Genomic DNA, 17,056 nt, shown 5'->3' with positions numbered 1-17,056 from the left:
TGTTCATTTATTTAAATTTAAAATGCTTAGCACACTTCTGGGTACTACTGGAATGGCAGTAATTTGATGCTCTGCTTTTGGACCGCGCTGGTGCTGCGTCACGCCAGGCTGCATGGGACGGGGCTGTGGGGCGCCTGGGGGGGCTGCCCTGCGTGGGGGGAGGCTGCAAGCTGGACGGAGGGGCAACGGGGTGCCAAGCTCTGTATGAGGCCGGGGCACCCGCGGGCTGGAGGTGCCATGGAGTGGGGCAGGCACATCGCCTGCGACACTGCCTGCGCCTCTGCTGTTGAAGCACTTGGTGCATGAGCCCGTTCGGTCTCTGCACCATCATACCATCATCAGTTCGGTCTCTGCACCATCTGTTTGGTCTTTAGCCGTGCTAGAGATGAGTGGGGCTGCAGGTCAGGGTCTAACCTTGCTCTTGCCAAAACAGACGTTTTCCACTGTGGCTTAAAAGTTCCTGAGTTTTGTGGATATTACCGAGCACGCTCTGCTGTAATATCCTGGTGAGTCGACACAACTGGGATTAACCCATGTGCTAGGAGAACTGTGGAGCGCTCGGATGGCTCTCCTGTGTGCACATACATGCCCAGAGCAGCTCCTTCAGCATGCAGAGTCCAGCACGGGTCTTGTGCTGTCCCGTGTAGGCATAACCCATGCCTTGGTTCCCAGGTCTTGGCTTCCAGACCAGGAGGCAAAAGCTCTGTGCCTCAGAAATGATGCTGACAGGCTTCTGCAGTGCATGAGCTTAAGCTGCCAAATAACTCTGCCATCGTGGACAGCAAGCACTTCTCTGACATACAAATGCCTCATTCACACCTCAGTGGACACGGTCTCTGGCAGTTCACTTTAGCAGTGACTCCTTTGCATGATTGTGGCAGAACATTCTCACCATTACCCGATGGGCAGGGAGTGTAACACCCTTTGAAGCCTGATGCTTTTTAATATCTTGTAATTTTATTGTAGCTAAATAGGGTAAGGCAACAGTTGCTTCAGGAAGCTCAGTGCTTCCTTTCTAGGAAGGATAACTGATACAAGAGAGCTGTTTGACTGTCCTTTATTCACTGGCAATATTGCTATTGATCATGTATTACATAAATATGATCAGTGAGAACCTCTTTGCCTTTGGTTCATTAATCTTCTTGCTATGCACTCTAATTTTTCTAATGTTCAACATTAGTCCTTTTTTGCATCAGTCATAGTGTTATTTGTTCCTCACACCTTTCTTTATTTCTGAGTTAAAGGAGATGTGATTAGTCATGCCTAGTAGGAATCATAGAATATCTCGAGTTGGAAGGGACCCATACGGTTCATCGAGAAGAACAAGAAGGTGCATGGATGAGCTATTAGAGATTCATGTCAACGGGAGAGTGACAGCTCTGGACTGTTGTAAGGAGGCTTGAACCATTGATAGTACAAGAGGCAGATGTAAACAAACAGACTTCCCTGCCCAAAGTGTCGGGGAGAAAAGAATACCTGGGTTTTGGGGTGGGGGCAGCCAAAGCCATTATTTCCTTCATGGCAGATGTCCACATAAGTGCTCTGGAGTCTACTTAATTTTCATTTTATGGGATTTCCAATTTCAGAATTGATTCCCCAGTGTGCCTTCTTGATTGTCAGAATTTGGGGTGGAAGAAAAAAACCCAGTAAGAGATCTGATAGGGGAAAAAACCCCACTGACTACTGAAAAACTTACTACCAATTCTGCCAGCAATGTCTAGTTTATTCACAGTTAATATTTTTTCACCTTATTTCCTTATAAATATGACTGTTATTTTTTCCCCCTGGTTTCATGAAAGCAATTTGCATCTGAGATGCATTTTCTGGGATCTCGGCAGTGATGAGACTGGCATTGCTTCTCTAAACAGAGCACCATATGCTTCCTTTTGTGTGTGTTTGCTGCCTCCAAAATACTCCCAGATAATCTCACTGGCTGAGTACATGACAAAGTACCAGAAAGGTGTTAGTACACAAATGCTGACACTCTTACAAAAGAGGAAAAGTGATAAATGCTTTACTGTATAAAGAAAAAGATAAGGATGTATTTGGGGAACCAAATTGACAGTTGCAATTTCTGTTAGCATTTTTATCTTAAGATCAAGAATGTAAGGAAAGGTAGATAGAGTCTATCATTAAATCTGCACTGGTTTTCTTTAAAAAACAAACAGTGTATCTGACTTTCAAAGTGTCTCTTATCAGAGATGCAAAGGAATTGTAGTGGGGCTTTCAAAAGCATCTGAAAACTAGGTACCTTATTTGCTTTCACACAGGGTTAGCAATAGTTAGTCCCAGATCAGTATGCAAAACCTAGGGCTTTTCACTTTGGAAGTGGCTATTTTTGTCTTTCAAGCAAATAACAATACAAATTTCAGGGAATAGACATTCTGCCATGCTGGGAAAAAACAAAATGTGTCTGAGAAATGGTTTAGAAAGAAAAATGTTGTTTTCCAGAAAACCTGCCTGGCACTGTGTTGTTCCTAATTCTTCTGTGGTTTTTAGGACTATCTGTCATGTTTGAGGGTGCTGTGTGAATTTGGTGATGTTTGCCTGGATTTTCTGCCTGCCAACACTGGCTGGAAAAGTGATGTAAATAAACATTTTAGTCAGCTTTGGTTTAAATTGAATGGATACTGCAGCAACAGCTTTTCCTGCAGTACCTGACCACTCTGCTCTCAGGACAGAGACAACTTGTCCATCGGAGACCGAGGACTCTGGTGTTGGTCCACTGACTCAGGCACGTTTTTCCCAGAATCCTTAGACAAGGCTATCGCAGATACACATGTAAGTGTGCAAGCAATATGCTTGAAGAGTGATCTTGCAGTTGCATAGCCCATCTCTTGCATCTCACAGCTTTATCTGCCTCTGCCTCCATGCTACCCAGGAAGGTTTGAGGGACACTGAACAATAGGAATATTGCTCAATGCATCAACATTACAGAAGCAAATTATGATAAATTACCTTTTGTGCACCCACTGGGAAGGTTTTGCAATGATCATTAGCCCTCAGAAAGTCTTCTGCTTCCCGTGGTGGTCTAATGACTGCACTCTGAGCTCCCAGATAAATCACGGGTTGAACAACGGGAGGGCCCTGTCACAGGCAGTGTGTAGAAAGATTCCTCACAGGTATTGTTATTATTTTGTTAAATCCTGCAAAAGGAATAGATATTGAATCCTGAAGAACTACCATAAAGTACTCTTCGGTGTTAATCGCTGTTGACAGCAGGTAGGACTTCTTAGTGCATTGTTGCTGTTCTTCTAGGCGGTCAGTCCTTTGCTAATTGTCAAGGCACAGAGATTTACCTCCTTCTTTCATTCTGTTCAGCTTCTGCACATCAGTATCATTTATCTCTTGCAGGGTTACTCTCTGCACCTGTTAAGAGCAAGCACCATAGTTTTACATTTGTAATCTGTGGGCTATCTCTTCCAATTTGCCTCCTGCTGCAATTCATTACTGCGGGTTGTCTGTTTATACAAGTAATACAAGGTAAAAGCTGCCCTCCAGCTCTTTCCTCAGAGCCCGGCAGCCTCTTATTCCTAATAACCTGTTTCTGTAGTGTCCATCGTCATCCCTCTTCCTAGCTGCCCTTGTTTCTGCTTCTGACTTGCTGTGGATTATCTGAGGACACGGGTGTCTGAAGGATGTTGTCCATCTGAATGTGGATGTGGTCACTGACGGGCTAACCCTGGTCGCTGCCCAGTGCTGCCTGGAGGGCAAGAACAGCCTTACCCCCTGCACAAAACTGCCTCCAGCCTGGGAGTTAAATCCCCAGAAAGGCAAACTTATCTGCTGCACACAGTGTTCTGGTGGGCAGAGGAAAAAGCTACCCATGTAAAAACCAAAAACAAAACCCGTGGAACACGTCATTTAAAAATACTCCTATGACTCCTCTGTCTTGACAACAGCATGTTTCATCTCTTTTACTCTTGCCAGCAGCCCTGTGCAGGTAGCACTTCCCAAGCAGCTGTTATCCCTGGTTCTTTGCAAATCTGCCTGTAGCAACAAGGACATTAATGGGGTTTTTTGTATTTCTATAACAGGAAAATCATAGCTGTGAGTAGACCAGCAGCAATGTATGAATAGTCACATTCTTAGAAGTAGGCAATTATTTTGGAGGCTCCTGTTTTCCATAAAAGATAGCCTCAATTTAGCCAGGAGCTTTAAAATTTCTTGAGTTTAGAAGTTAGCTTCATTAAAGAAAATCCCTGAAAACCTCCCTGAAAAGAAAGTAATTTTAACTTCAGATGAAGCAGTCACATAATTTGAAATTGTTTCATTTTGAAATTAATTTTATTGTAATTTTTTAAGGGTCAAGATTCACAGAACTGTCCGAGTACAATTAATTTTCCCAAAACCCAAACATTTCAGTATTCTGGAAAGCTTAAACAGGATTTTTTGCATACCTTCAAAACAATCCCTTTGTGTGTAAGCACCAAGAATACTAATGAGTCAAAAATTCCCTGAAATAATAGCTCAGTCTAACTAATAACTTTCAAATTCTGAGGATGTGGAGCATATTCTGCTCTTGGTGCAAATGGTGCTGCAGAGAAAACCCCTGGGCTCACTCCCGGTGGGTCTAGCACTGACATTTTTCCTATGAAGTTTTCCACTCAAATTTAACAATCTGGTTTCCTTTTATGCAGCTGGTTACCATTAAATAAAATGAATAGTTCTCCATGCAACTATGTTGTGTCATTTCCCTTGCTGAGTTGTTTGAACCAACTCCACTTGCTCAGATCTCTTTTTGGTTGACTTTCACTTCTGTATTTTTTAAACATTTTGTCCTGAACAAGGATATGATTATTTTGCTCTCTGAATATGACGATGGAATGAGTGAAATGATGCTGGTGATACCAGCCAACTCTAAAGCAAATCAATTTTACCCTCTCTAGTTCTGTGTTTCCTTTCCATTCCAGGATCTCCAGTTACAAGCTGTGCGCATTACCTCCGGTTACCTTTATGAAGCATGACAAATGGTCTCTTTGTGTAACTGCCTGTTTTTATATAAATGTGTATACACATAATATATATAGATACATTTTAGTGTATACAAATCTGTGATTATATATATATATATACACACACACACCCCTGTACCCTGTGGAAGGAAGCAGCCTGTTCTGCCTGCCTGCTGCTTCCTCTCTGGCTAACTGCAGGATCAACGCTTGTCGTTTGACCAGAGCGCACGGTGAAGTACTTTGGCTTGATCACACTCTCTTCTTTGCTGCGAAGAAAAACCAGGAGGCAGCCTGTAATCAAAATACTTGTGGAACAGGTAAGGTGAAGCTCAGCTGGGTGGGCTCTGATGTGCAGTGTCAACGTGGGCAGCACTGAAGCATCTCCTGCTCCTGTGGTGTGGGGTGTTTTGTGCCCTCGGCTGGCCAGGTCCCATCTCCCAGGAGTCCTGCAGAGCTCTGCTCCCTGGCACTGGCCTCAGAAATAAAACTGGCTCTGAAAAATCTCAGGGCCAGACCTGGGTGCAGGGTTTTTGGGTGTGAGTTTCAGTACTTCTGTTACCTAGAACACATAAGCCTCCAGAAACTGGAAAGCCGGGGAGGGAAAAAGGTTTGTCTACTGGCCTTAAATCTTTGCAGAGCTTTTTTTTCCCCTTAATGTGCCACACAGTGATGGTGAGTAAATAGGCCTGCAAAGCAGTAAGTGCTGTATAATGCACTGGCTGCCCAAATGGATCAGCGTTCCCCTCTAACAGGGTCCCTTCCCTGCAGGGTGCCGCCGAGGCAGCGTGCCCACTGAAGGGACCAGGTAGTCTCGCTGCAAGCGAATGGCTTGTGCTCTGCCTTCGCAAGGACTGAGCACAGCCTGCTCGCCCCGTCCCACCTCTCGCCCAAAGCCTCATCAACGTGCGAACAGACAGCCTGCTGACTGCAGATGGCCGTGAGACCACCCAAAGTATCTGTATTGGTGGGTTGCGGTAGGAAGATGCTCTGTATGTCATTCTGCTATAAATGGGAATCAGAATAAGTCATGATATGGGATGCCATGTTCCCACCATCGGTTTCCATGCTGGTAAAAGTCTGGTTTTCTCCTTTCTACCTGCCTGCCCTGCTGACTCAGTCTGTGCTGAAATGCAGAGTTCTCCTCTTTCAAATCATCAAGCTATGTCCTTAGTTACTTCCATGTGACACAGAGTACAGGTGAAGAATTGTAAAATTTCTCTGTTTTCAACTTATTCCCTGTAATGGCACTTGTGCAGCCCTTCTGTCTTTGGGGGCTGGTGCAGGTGTAACCTTTTGGGACCGAACAAATAATTGTGTTGCAGCTGGAGGATCCCATACGCAGTGTGTCCTCTCTGAAGGTCCGATGGGAACAAAAGTAGTGGCGATGTGCCACTGAAGTCAGTGGATCTGGGTTTCAATGACTGGGGAAAGGATATTATTGATGCGATGCTGCTGGTGCCGTTTGGCTGTAGTCGTCTTGCAGAGCACAGTCTTGCTCTGTTTTGAGAAGTTTCTTGTTGCAATGCATTTCCCATCTCAGCTAAAGCTAAATGGAGCAGTCACTGGGTATGACAAATACAACAGTGACTCAGCCCTGGATGTACCTCTGTGCGTATCTGCCAGAAAGAGGTTTCAGCTTGTATTTGCTGGCTAGTCAAGGAGCAGTCATACATTATTGAGAGACCACCCAGAGTCTTTACAGAGCAATGCAATTATTCCTTTCCTGCACCATGTACAAATGTCCTCTTGAGCAGTACGCTAAGATGGGATAGCATTTGATAGCTTTTTCAGGCACCTTTTTAAAGGGAGATAACCTGGAGAGATGAGTATGATTTCAGTATCTGTAATTCAAGTTTCTATAACTTTCAAATTCTTTGGTTTTTTTGTTGTGGTTTTTTTTTTTTTATTCCTATGATGTCTATATTGTGGGGCAAGTGGTGTGTTGTGTGTAATTCAATGGCAACCTCCTTTCTCTTGCTGAATTATCTGGTAAGAGTGGACAGGCTGCAGGTGGACTTCTGCCTCTTCTCAGCTGTAAAACTGCTAAAGGCAGGGAAGTTTATTTTAGAAGACATAAATAGGGATTTGCAGTGTTCATAAAAAATATGGATGGACAACTGCAGAAGGAAGGTATGTTAAAGTGCGGAATGAGCTTTGTTTCTGCCATCAGCACATCTCCAACAGTTTATTTTGTCTGTCCTTCTGACATGCTCTATCTCATGCAATGTGTCTGGGGGAGGCAGAACTGCTTGAGAGAGGCTGATCTCATGGGCTCCGAGAACTTTGCTTCCACCAAGCTGTTTACTGGGGGTGGAAGAAGAGTTTTGTTTCAGCCTTCAATAGATATGAGGTTTTGCAAAATGTTTGCCAACAGAGAATGATATTTAGCTGGTACGGTATGTCGTAACTCCTTGGATTTTTATGTAGCTGTGGCAATTTACATGAGCCAAGGATCAGCCCCCGTCTGTTGGCAAACACTTCATATACTGCAGGTTGAAATGATGCTCTTCCCCTACCCTTACACGTGTCATATTTTTTTATTATTAATTTCTGGGTTTTCAGCAGTTCTCTAAAATAGGGAAGGTGAAGGTGCTCTCTGACCATCCCACTGAAGAAAGGTCTTGGTTCCATCTGGCCAACTCCTACCTTGCTCACCACTCAGCTCAATGTTTTTCACTATTTGGATAATAACTGCACCACTCATGATCTCGGCAATCTTCTCTGGGCTGTCACCGAGATGCTAAGGTCAAGGTAAAACACTCTAGGACATTACAGTATTGAACCACTTAGTTTTTGCTTTCCTGTACCTGTTTAAAACACGGCAAAAACTGAGGCAGAACTGCAGCCATGAGATCTTTGAAATACAGATGAGAGCCTGTTTCAGGATAGACCATTAATTGTTAGCAAAAACATAGATACATTTTCAATAGGATCATAGTATTACAATATCCCATTAATTTCTCATTTGAGTCGTCTTTTTTTCCCCTGCACTGGTAGTGATACATGCAGTTCTCTTGGGAATCTATTTTAAAAAGTGACACTCAGTTTGCATTTCAGCACTGCGCTGCTGTAGGAGTAACTGAAACGCGACTGCAGGGCTACAGAGCACCGCGAGGTACTGGGGGGTGACCTGCCTGGCTGTGTCCCCTCAGCCCACAGTCACCCGTGTCTTCTCCGTTCACCAGCACTGATGCACCCGCTGTTTGCTATGGGTTTGCCCCTGCTGCAGCTATAAAACGAGCTGAATTTAATGGTGGGATTAATTTGAATTGTTATCTAGGGTGTCGTTTTCAGTCCTACTTGAAAATTTTCCTCTATCAGCCTGCTTTCTGGCCCAAATTAAATGTCCAATATCTTCATATATAAAGAAGGTATAGGTGTTAGTGTGAGACCTTTCTTCAATTCACAGAGTTTAATCTGATCATCTTAAGCTTCTGGGGACCAACTTTCTTCCACCACATCTTCCCTGGGCAGGGCTGCAAAGGCTCTCTCCTACTGAGGTGTTCGTTTCCACTTGAAGTTCATTTTCTTTTGTTTTTTCTTTTCCATTTTTCACTCCTGCTATCTTTCTGCTATAAGTTAGTCTTACAAATTCCAGTTCCTTTGCACAGCTAGTCCTGAATTTTAAGGGTATTTTTAGGTTATTTTTTTCCTATTCTGATCAAAACAGTTACTTCCCTAAAATGTTTACATTTCTAAACACATCTTGTATGAGGCTCTTTAATTAATACCTAGCATGTTCACAAATAGCAATTATTTTCTACCCGGTTCAGTTTGTTTCAAAATCTATGTTTACATCTTAACATGTTGTAGACCTCCATACAGAAACTAAGAAGGTAACAGGACTAAGAATAAGTGGTGGGTAAAAAACAATGCAAAAAAAGGTTAAACCGCATAATTTTTCTACGGTGTGGCAGAGTTTTAGCATCTAGTCTCTAATGCTGCAACAAATGCTGATGGCTGCTGGGCAGCAGCACTGTGTGCTTCTCGCTCTATCCCAGGCAAGTGCCAGGTCGCCAGGATGCTGAGACATCCTGCTAATTAAAACCCCTCCAGGTATGGAGGTGGATGGTAAGCAGTGAGATGAGGTATAATGAGGACCCCAATGATGGTGTTTTCTGTCCTAGTTTTGAGCTGCTTACAGCTGCCATCAGGTTCGACTCTTCCTTAAAATCTGACCTTTCTACTCCAGACTCCTCCACCCTTTTTTCCCATGAGAAGATTGTCTGATTGAGCTGTTACAGACTAATGCCAGTAGGATAAAGAGAAAACTATTTCAAGCACTTCAATGTTTTGCCTGCTTGAAACTCCTGAAAGTACTGTTCAGTACATCCATTTTATTATGATGTTTACTTTAAACATAAGGATTTTTTTTTCCAGATATATGTCCTGCTCAGTGCCCTCAATTTTACTAATGAGTGAAATACTTTTGCTCAGTCATTGTGCTGCTTTCGGGATGCTGTCAGAGGCACAGGGAATCATCTTTGGGAGTGGGCAGGGCTCCACTCAGATGTGCTTGGGGTGAGGCTGTCAAAAACACCCCCTCGATGCAGCCTCTGCTCTGTCCTCAGAGCAGTTTATCCAAGGACACACATGAGTCGCGGTCGCTTCCTCTTGGCACAAGGACATTGAAGAAGATAATAGGTGGGAAAAATAACAGTTGATCCTGAGGCTGAAACTGGAAGCTGTTTCTGAATATAAATTAGCATGTGACCTCAAACCGTCCTGTTTTCTGTCTGCTCGTCAGCATCTCTCCTTGCCTAAGTCTAGCCTTTGTTTTTTCTTTTATTCCCCTTTCACTTTCATATTGGTACCCTTTTGTTTGTCCTGTTACTGGCACAAACCTGTGCTGACAAGTGCAAGACAATGCAGCTTGTCTAAAAACGGGTGCTCTTCATTCCACTCTGTAGCAATACAAAAATCCCCCTTTAATTCTGCATGGGTTGGTTCCAGGCTTCCCTCAGTTTTCACTGAGTAGGGACAGTCTGTTTTCTTTAAATTAATCCTATGCTCTGAACCAGGGTCATGGCTCGCAAGTTGCAGTAGAGGCAGGTTTTCAAACTTGCTGCTCTTATTAATTTCACAAATGACTCTCGCTGGGATTCTCCAAGGTCAGTAGTCCCAGCTCTCCAGAGAGCCACAAGCACTTAACCCTCCTGTGGAGGTGTGAAAACTGGTCCCTGCATTAGGGGATCAGTGTTCATCTTCCCTTCCTTACATCTCCTTCATAGCTGCCTGTCAAAGCTTTCATAGATTACATCACATGCGTCCCTTAAAAAACAAAATACCAGCTGTGAAGTTACCAGCTGAGAAGTCTGACAGTTTGAAAGAAAAAAATTGGTTTCATCAATTTTGTTACTAGCTTTAAATTAATTTTATTTCTGATTTTAAAAAAGCAGTACCCACACTTACTGGTCCAACTGCAGTGAGTTACAAAAGAAATTTGGGGGGAAACAGCAGTTGTTGAACATGTCTGTGCTACATGCTGAGAGACAGCTCAGGCACCTTGGTTGCAGTGAGGGTGTGCTGTGGGATGGCATTGAAGTGCCGGCAGATCTCAGACCCTCAGCGGGGTCAGAACCGTTTTCCCCTGCTTGGTATCAAAGACGACTCTTACAGGTGCGATGTGGGGCCTCACACGGGGTGGGGAGAGATTCCACTGACAAGTTGGGGGGGGAGAAAAGGCCACTGAACCCCCCCCAGCCCCAAGCCCCGCTTTCCCGCACGTCCGCTACCCGCAGCGCTCTGCGAGGGCTCCCGCTTTGGGAAGCAGTTGTTCGCAGACATCTTAGAGAAATTTTATTCCCTGAAGTCTCTCATGAGCCAGAGAAAATTGAACTTTTCATGGGTGAACATCAAACGCTGTCAGAATTGGAGATCTGGTAGCATCCACACCGGACACCTCATCTGCTTGTGCTGCAGGTCACTCGGTGTTGCTGGCTGGTCGGAGGAGAATGCAGGAACCACACGGAGTATTTTTGTACTTTCACGACTGTGTTTTCTGTTCTGTCAGATTTGTAAGGTCTCACGTGCTGCTGTCTTACAGCCTCAGCAACGCACACAGGGCAATCCACACAGCACATCGTGCTGCACTTCTCCATAACGGCTCTCCTCCGTTATGACTAATGCCCATCCACTATGTGAAGTACGCTGGAGGAACGGTAGTGCAGTACACCAATTTTCACTGATTCATCTATGTGAGGAGATATAATTTCTGACCCATCACTATTTATTTTAACTTTCAGTTTCTTAAGGAAATGCTGTTTGCTCCTGGGCCCTGCCTTGGAGAGCACTTGTCTGCTGTTGAGCACAATGCATTGTTCAGGATGCTGAGCACACAGGATCATTTAATGGTTCATGTGGTTTAGATCAGAGACAGTTTTCTGTCTGAAGATGGACACTTACTGAGGAAGTTTCAAAACCGTCTGCAGTCCAGCAGGCAGTCCTGTACTCTGCTTGCAGCTGGAGCTGCTTTGGGAACAGCGGGAGGAAGATGCCTTCACACTGCAGAGCCTCTCATCTTCTCAAGGTATTGTAGCAGCAAGAGTTGTGTGGTCAAGTATAAAGGGCATTGCTTCTGAACAACATAGTACAAATCCTCCTCCCCATTTGATAAAAAGAAAATAGTTGGCAAATCAACAGTGATCTTATCATGCCACGTCAGAAGCTGTTAAATTGGGGTTGGTAATTGACATTTAAAAAAAATAATACAGTGCATCAAGTGTTGAAATTGGCTGTTAAAGACTGCCATTATTGACAATAAAACAGACACTATTAAACATGCATTTACTCACAGTCTCTGTTTTCTCTTGGCATCTCGACTTGCCCCCGTTTCTGCCCCTTCTCCCCTGCTCCCTTTGCAGGGGTGTTTGACAGGCTCTGGAGAAGATGCCACTGACTTGCCACCTCAAGCTGGGAAATTGCCATCTCTGCATTGGACTGGCATGTAGTCATCAGCTGAAAGCGGGTAGGACTTTGGCTGTTTAGTGTCAGATGATTTGTTGCAACAAGAATTAATACATAGTTTCTTTGTTCCTGTGGTGGTGGTGTTTTTTTTACTTATGCAAGCAAATAACATAGTAATTTTTGTCCTTTCCGCTCCAGTAAAGGAGAGATAAAATAATAATCTATTTTGTGCTATTGCATGCTATGGGTGTCAAGAAACAGATAAAAAATTTAAGTAAAATATTCTCTGTAAAATTAATTTTAAGTTTCTTCTCAGCTCGAACAACCATATCTATTTTCTGGTGCTGCTCTAAAGCTAGGTTTAGTTCACTGCCGCATGAATATCAATGTGTTGCTGACCTGTAATCTGCCACAGCCGTGGCTTGGGGCCGGTTGGGATCGCTAAGGCTGCTGGGCTGCTCTGCCCTTGGCTCAGCAGCCTCTGGACCGAGTGTAAACACTGGTGTGACCGCTCCTGTGACTAACGGGGCTCAGGTCTGTCACTGAAACCTGTTCTTCAGCACCATGCAGCTCCCAGCTCTCCATCTCTGAGCTGGTAATGGGAGGAGGTTACCCTGGGGAAGACCCAGCCCACCAGCACCTATACCCACCAGTGATGGGCACCTTCCTGAACATCCTTTCACCTGTGAACGTGTACTGGAAAGCACTGGCTCTTCTCCTCCTCCTCCAGCTAAGTGGAAGCTGTCTGCTATGGGTCTGTTCACAAAGCAGACGCACACCCAGTTGATGCAGGTAACGTATAAAAAGACTTAATGCTTATCTTCTAGTGCTAGTTAGTGAATAACCAGAAGAAGCCAGGATCAGCTGAAGACCCTCTGGTCCAGCCTGTAACCAACATTCATATCCAATAGTTTACACATCTCTCTGTATAAGAAAGGAAAAAACGTTTGAGATCAAAGCCTTGTGAAAAAGGCTGCTTATTCTGTAGCTAAGGTATGCCTTGTGGCGTTTAATATATCATTTTATATATGTATTAATATATATGTATTCCGTTCCTGCAACCTGCTTGGGATGACTCTGCAAGTGGTAAGAACCCAACCGGCAAATTCACGCTTCAGTCCCAGTCTGGATCTTGGTGGCTTTTCACCCCTCTTCCCCTACCGCCCAGGAAGAGCAGGTGGGAGACTCAAAGGCAAAGCGCAGGTACTCACCAAGGGAAATGCAGAGAGGAAAACGCAGGCTATAGCCTTTCCTTCGAAGGCACATCGTGTGAGCTGGTGTGACCCAGGGAACCTCCGCTGTGCAGGTGGGGACGTGCAGCAGCGCTGATGTGTTTGACCTCCCCGTTTCTAGACCCGGTCTCTAAGCAGAGTCACCACCGCGGGCTGTGTCTGCTCTCCTGCGCCCTTCAGGATGGGGTTGGGTAGAGCAGGGGGAGGACTGGTATGAGGGAAAGGAGGAAAAACATGGATTTTTCTTCATGTTCTCTCCTAGGTGTTTTTTAGGTTGTTTTGTTTCCTTAATCTTATGCTGATGGCAACATCTAACACTCATACATTTGTGGAATATATGGGCTGAGGCACAAAAGCTATTCAAATTTGTCAGTCCGAGAACTTTATAGCATTCGGGAAAATCCCTTGAAACCATCCTGCACGTAAATATTTAGGCTCTTGTTACTTTGCTTTTACCTGACCTGTACTGACTTGTCAAGCACAGTAAACCAGCAGATCTCTAAGATGTCATTTCTTTTCCAGTGCTGCTGTTCGGGTCTGAAAAAATTAATTGGGCAACTTCCCCAGTACCAGGTGCAAAAAGCTTATTTTCCACACGGTGATGACAGCTGCAGAGTGCTTATTGTCTTTGGGATGTTCAAATTATGAAGTCTGGGAAGCTGAGGATCAGAATTGGTTTTAAGTCAGGACTACGGCAGGCAAAATTGAAAGATGTTAAGAGTGGGCAGAGTAGACATTAAATATTTCACTGTGAGTTACAAACACATTTAAGGAAAGTATTAGGTTTCCTTAGCTGTTGTGCGCTCATATTTCAGTTCAGAGGTTCACAATGACTGTTTTGATTATTTCATTTCTATTAATGGATTTTTATACTGTGTTATAGTGCTATGCTAAGAACATTTTATCTTATAAAAACAGGATGGTTCCAACCAGTACTCCTAAAGGGAGAGAATCTCCTTCCAAATCCATTTGTGAGCTGTGCTTTGTGGACTGACCTGTATTGGGATGTGATTCTATCTCCAGATAATGAATTTAATAAAATTAGTAACTGCATCTGTGTTGCACAGATCTCTCTCCCTTCTCATTGGACCAAATGCATTTGAGTGTTTGGCTTTACATTTATATCTTCTTCTTCTTCTTCTTTTTTTTTTTTTTTTTAAATCTTTCATCTTGTTATTGCAGAAAGCCTTTTTTCTGATGCCGACCATCTCCATTAATTTCACTTTTTTCCTGACTGATCCTGATTTCTCTAGATACAACCATATGAAGACCACTTCAGACGAGCCATTTTTTTTTCTGATATGTTTAATAGGCTGACACATCTTGTTTGTGCCAGACTTTTTCCCAGCATTCCCACAGCACATCAGGCTTGCAGCCTGGGTAGATGAAAGGGAAGTTATTTCATTCAGACCTTGCCAAGAGCTGCTGCACCAGCCGGTGGACGCCTTTCTTGTATTGACACCCAACATGTTGTTCGCTTCCTCCGCGCTCCTTACACCACACACCGAGCATGAAAGTTCTGTTTTCTGTAGAAAACCAAAGCCTTGGCTGGAAAGTCTTGGTGGAATATGTGTGAAAGGGCCCAGCAGCACTTGTGCTTGCAGTCACTGATTTCTGAGGCTGCACGCAAAGGGGAAGTTTTTGGTTTATATAAACAAATTACTGGGGAAGGTACTATAAAAAGAGAGAAAAAAATACATGATTGCCTAGTGATATTTGATGAGGTATGATATTTTCTAAGTTTGCTAGAATGCATCTGAGGGGTTGGTTTAGAAAGCAGCATTACTGCAAGAGGATCTGGACATTTGCTGTCAATTCATAATGTCACTGACTGTTTAATAGCAGGAGCCCAGCTCCCCCCTCTCCTGTCACTGAGGATCAGGAGGAATTTCTATAAAGCCGTTGCACTGATGCAGTACAAGCATAGTGTCAGTGCAATCAAACAGTCACAATGGCTTCACTTAATAAGAATGTACAGTTTATTTTTTACATAGTAAATTTGCTATGATCCAGGTCAGTGGTTGTGACACCAAATTCTCCTTCCAAAGTTTTTTGGTAAGCTTTAAAAAAACCCACAAAATCAAAACTTGCAAGGGTTTTCAAACTTCCAGGTTGTAGAATGTCCCTCTCCAGGATTTGGCACTCGTCTTTCCAGGGAAAAAAGGTTTGGATTTATTTTTCTGGCTTATGCTTGTTGTCCTTTGCTTTGCAAAGTTGAGAGTAGCAAAGTATGCTCCCCCCCCCCCCAAATTTCATTTTTTGTGAACTGCATTTTGCAAATATAGAAGGCTGCAAGGATAGCTATGGTCAATAAGCACAGGCCAAAGGAGTAACTAGGAATATTGATCTGAAATGAAGGCTTGATATAATGAACTTGCTGTCTGGAAGGAAGTCTAAATACACAAGGTGGGGGTGGTGGGGGTGGGTCCTTTTCTGTTATTCCAGCAGGTTTTCAAAGCTGAGTAAGAAATGATTTTTTTTTTCCTTTTTTTTGTATTGAATCAGTTTGTGGTAATAACTTACCAAGTTTTCTGTCATTGCAATGCTCCAGCCTCTAAAAGTAGGGCTTTGCATTTCCTTTTCCACCCCTAGGTCTTGGTTCAGAGCATCAGTCTGGTGTGCTCATGTGCTAGTGTTTGTCCTCGCCTACTTTCAAATTAATTTGATGTGACATGACAAAACTGGGGTGACTAAATAGTTTCAATACTTGGCAAACTCTATTTAATGGTGGTTGGTGAGGAAAGAAAATAGTAAAATTTGCTTTCTCCAGCAAGACTTACTGTGGCCACTAGTTTGTCAGGTTGTATTTCTCAGTGTCGTGTCACATTAAATTATGCTGTGGGATGGTGCTGAGCTGCAGTTGCACAACATCACATCAGAACTTCAAATGAGAGTGCTGCAAGTTATTTTTACCAAAATTCAAAGTATGGTGAAAAGCCTCTGTGGTTACACGGGTGCATTGGCTGTGAGGCTGTTTGCTATGACTTTAAATACACATTTAGGTTTCCTCTGCAAAAGGCTCCAGCTCTTCCTAATGACTTGCAGGATGTGCGGTCCCGGCCAAGGTGACTCGTTAGCCAAAGACGTTCGTTTGCAGTAGACGGGTGCTGGAGTTGGTGGTGCAGCTCCTGAGCGCTGTGCTACCATATGGCAAATAGGTAATGAAAAAGTCAGTTTGTTTCTTGCTCCTGTGACCAAAATGTTTAAACCAAGTTGTGTTGAGGTGAAGAAAACCCAGAGCGCTTCCCCTAGGAGTTCTGTTTCCCAGGGCTGGTCCGAATCGCGTCTGGCCGTTGCAGCAGGTAACCTGTCGCTGGCCGCGCGTCAGGGCTGGGGCAGGGAGCGGCGAGGGGAGCGGAGCTGCGGCACCGGGATGTGCCGGGGCCCGGAGCAGCGTCCCGGCAATGCCGTAATGGGGCCTGGGGCAGCTCGCCAGTGCGGTCACCAGATCCATACCCTGTCCTGAAATAGCTCAGGGCCAGTACAGATGGGATTACTGTTTATTGTTATTATGCATATTTGCTCAATGTTTCCAAAAAGGTTTAGTGGCAGTGAGCTACAGTCTCTAATTTCCAAGACTCTTCTGTTTTTCTGCAAAGACATGTACCGCCTTATTTGCTAATAAGTGTTATGAATAATTAAAACTGAACTGCAACTCTCAAAAGAAGGGACTTGTAGCAGAGATAGTGATGTTTTGTCCTTGCTTTCTTTAAACGAGAGTGCTGAAGCTTCACTATGTGTCTCGCCACTCTTCTGCATGGAAAGATTTCAGAGAATCATGAACAGAGTTTTAGGAGGCATTGGAGCCCGGGCACTGAGTGCCTCCATTGCTATTGTTTTCACAGCTGATCTATCATTACAGCGGCTTGCACTTTGTGCAAACCAATTAAAATGAATAAGTGTACTCTGATCTAATATTCAAGTCATTTTTTGGCACACAATCATTCATCATAAATGCACATA

The sequence above is a fragment of the Haliaeetus albicilla genome, chromosome 27, assembly GCF_947461875.1.
Source record: "Haliaeetus albicilla chromosome 27, bHalAlb1.1, whole genome shotgun sequence".
NCBI lineage: Eukaryota > Metazoa > Chordata > Aves > Accipitriformes > Accipitridae > Haliaeetus > Haliaeetus albicilla.
This window is presented reverse-complemented; position numbering follows the sequence as displayed.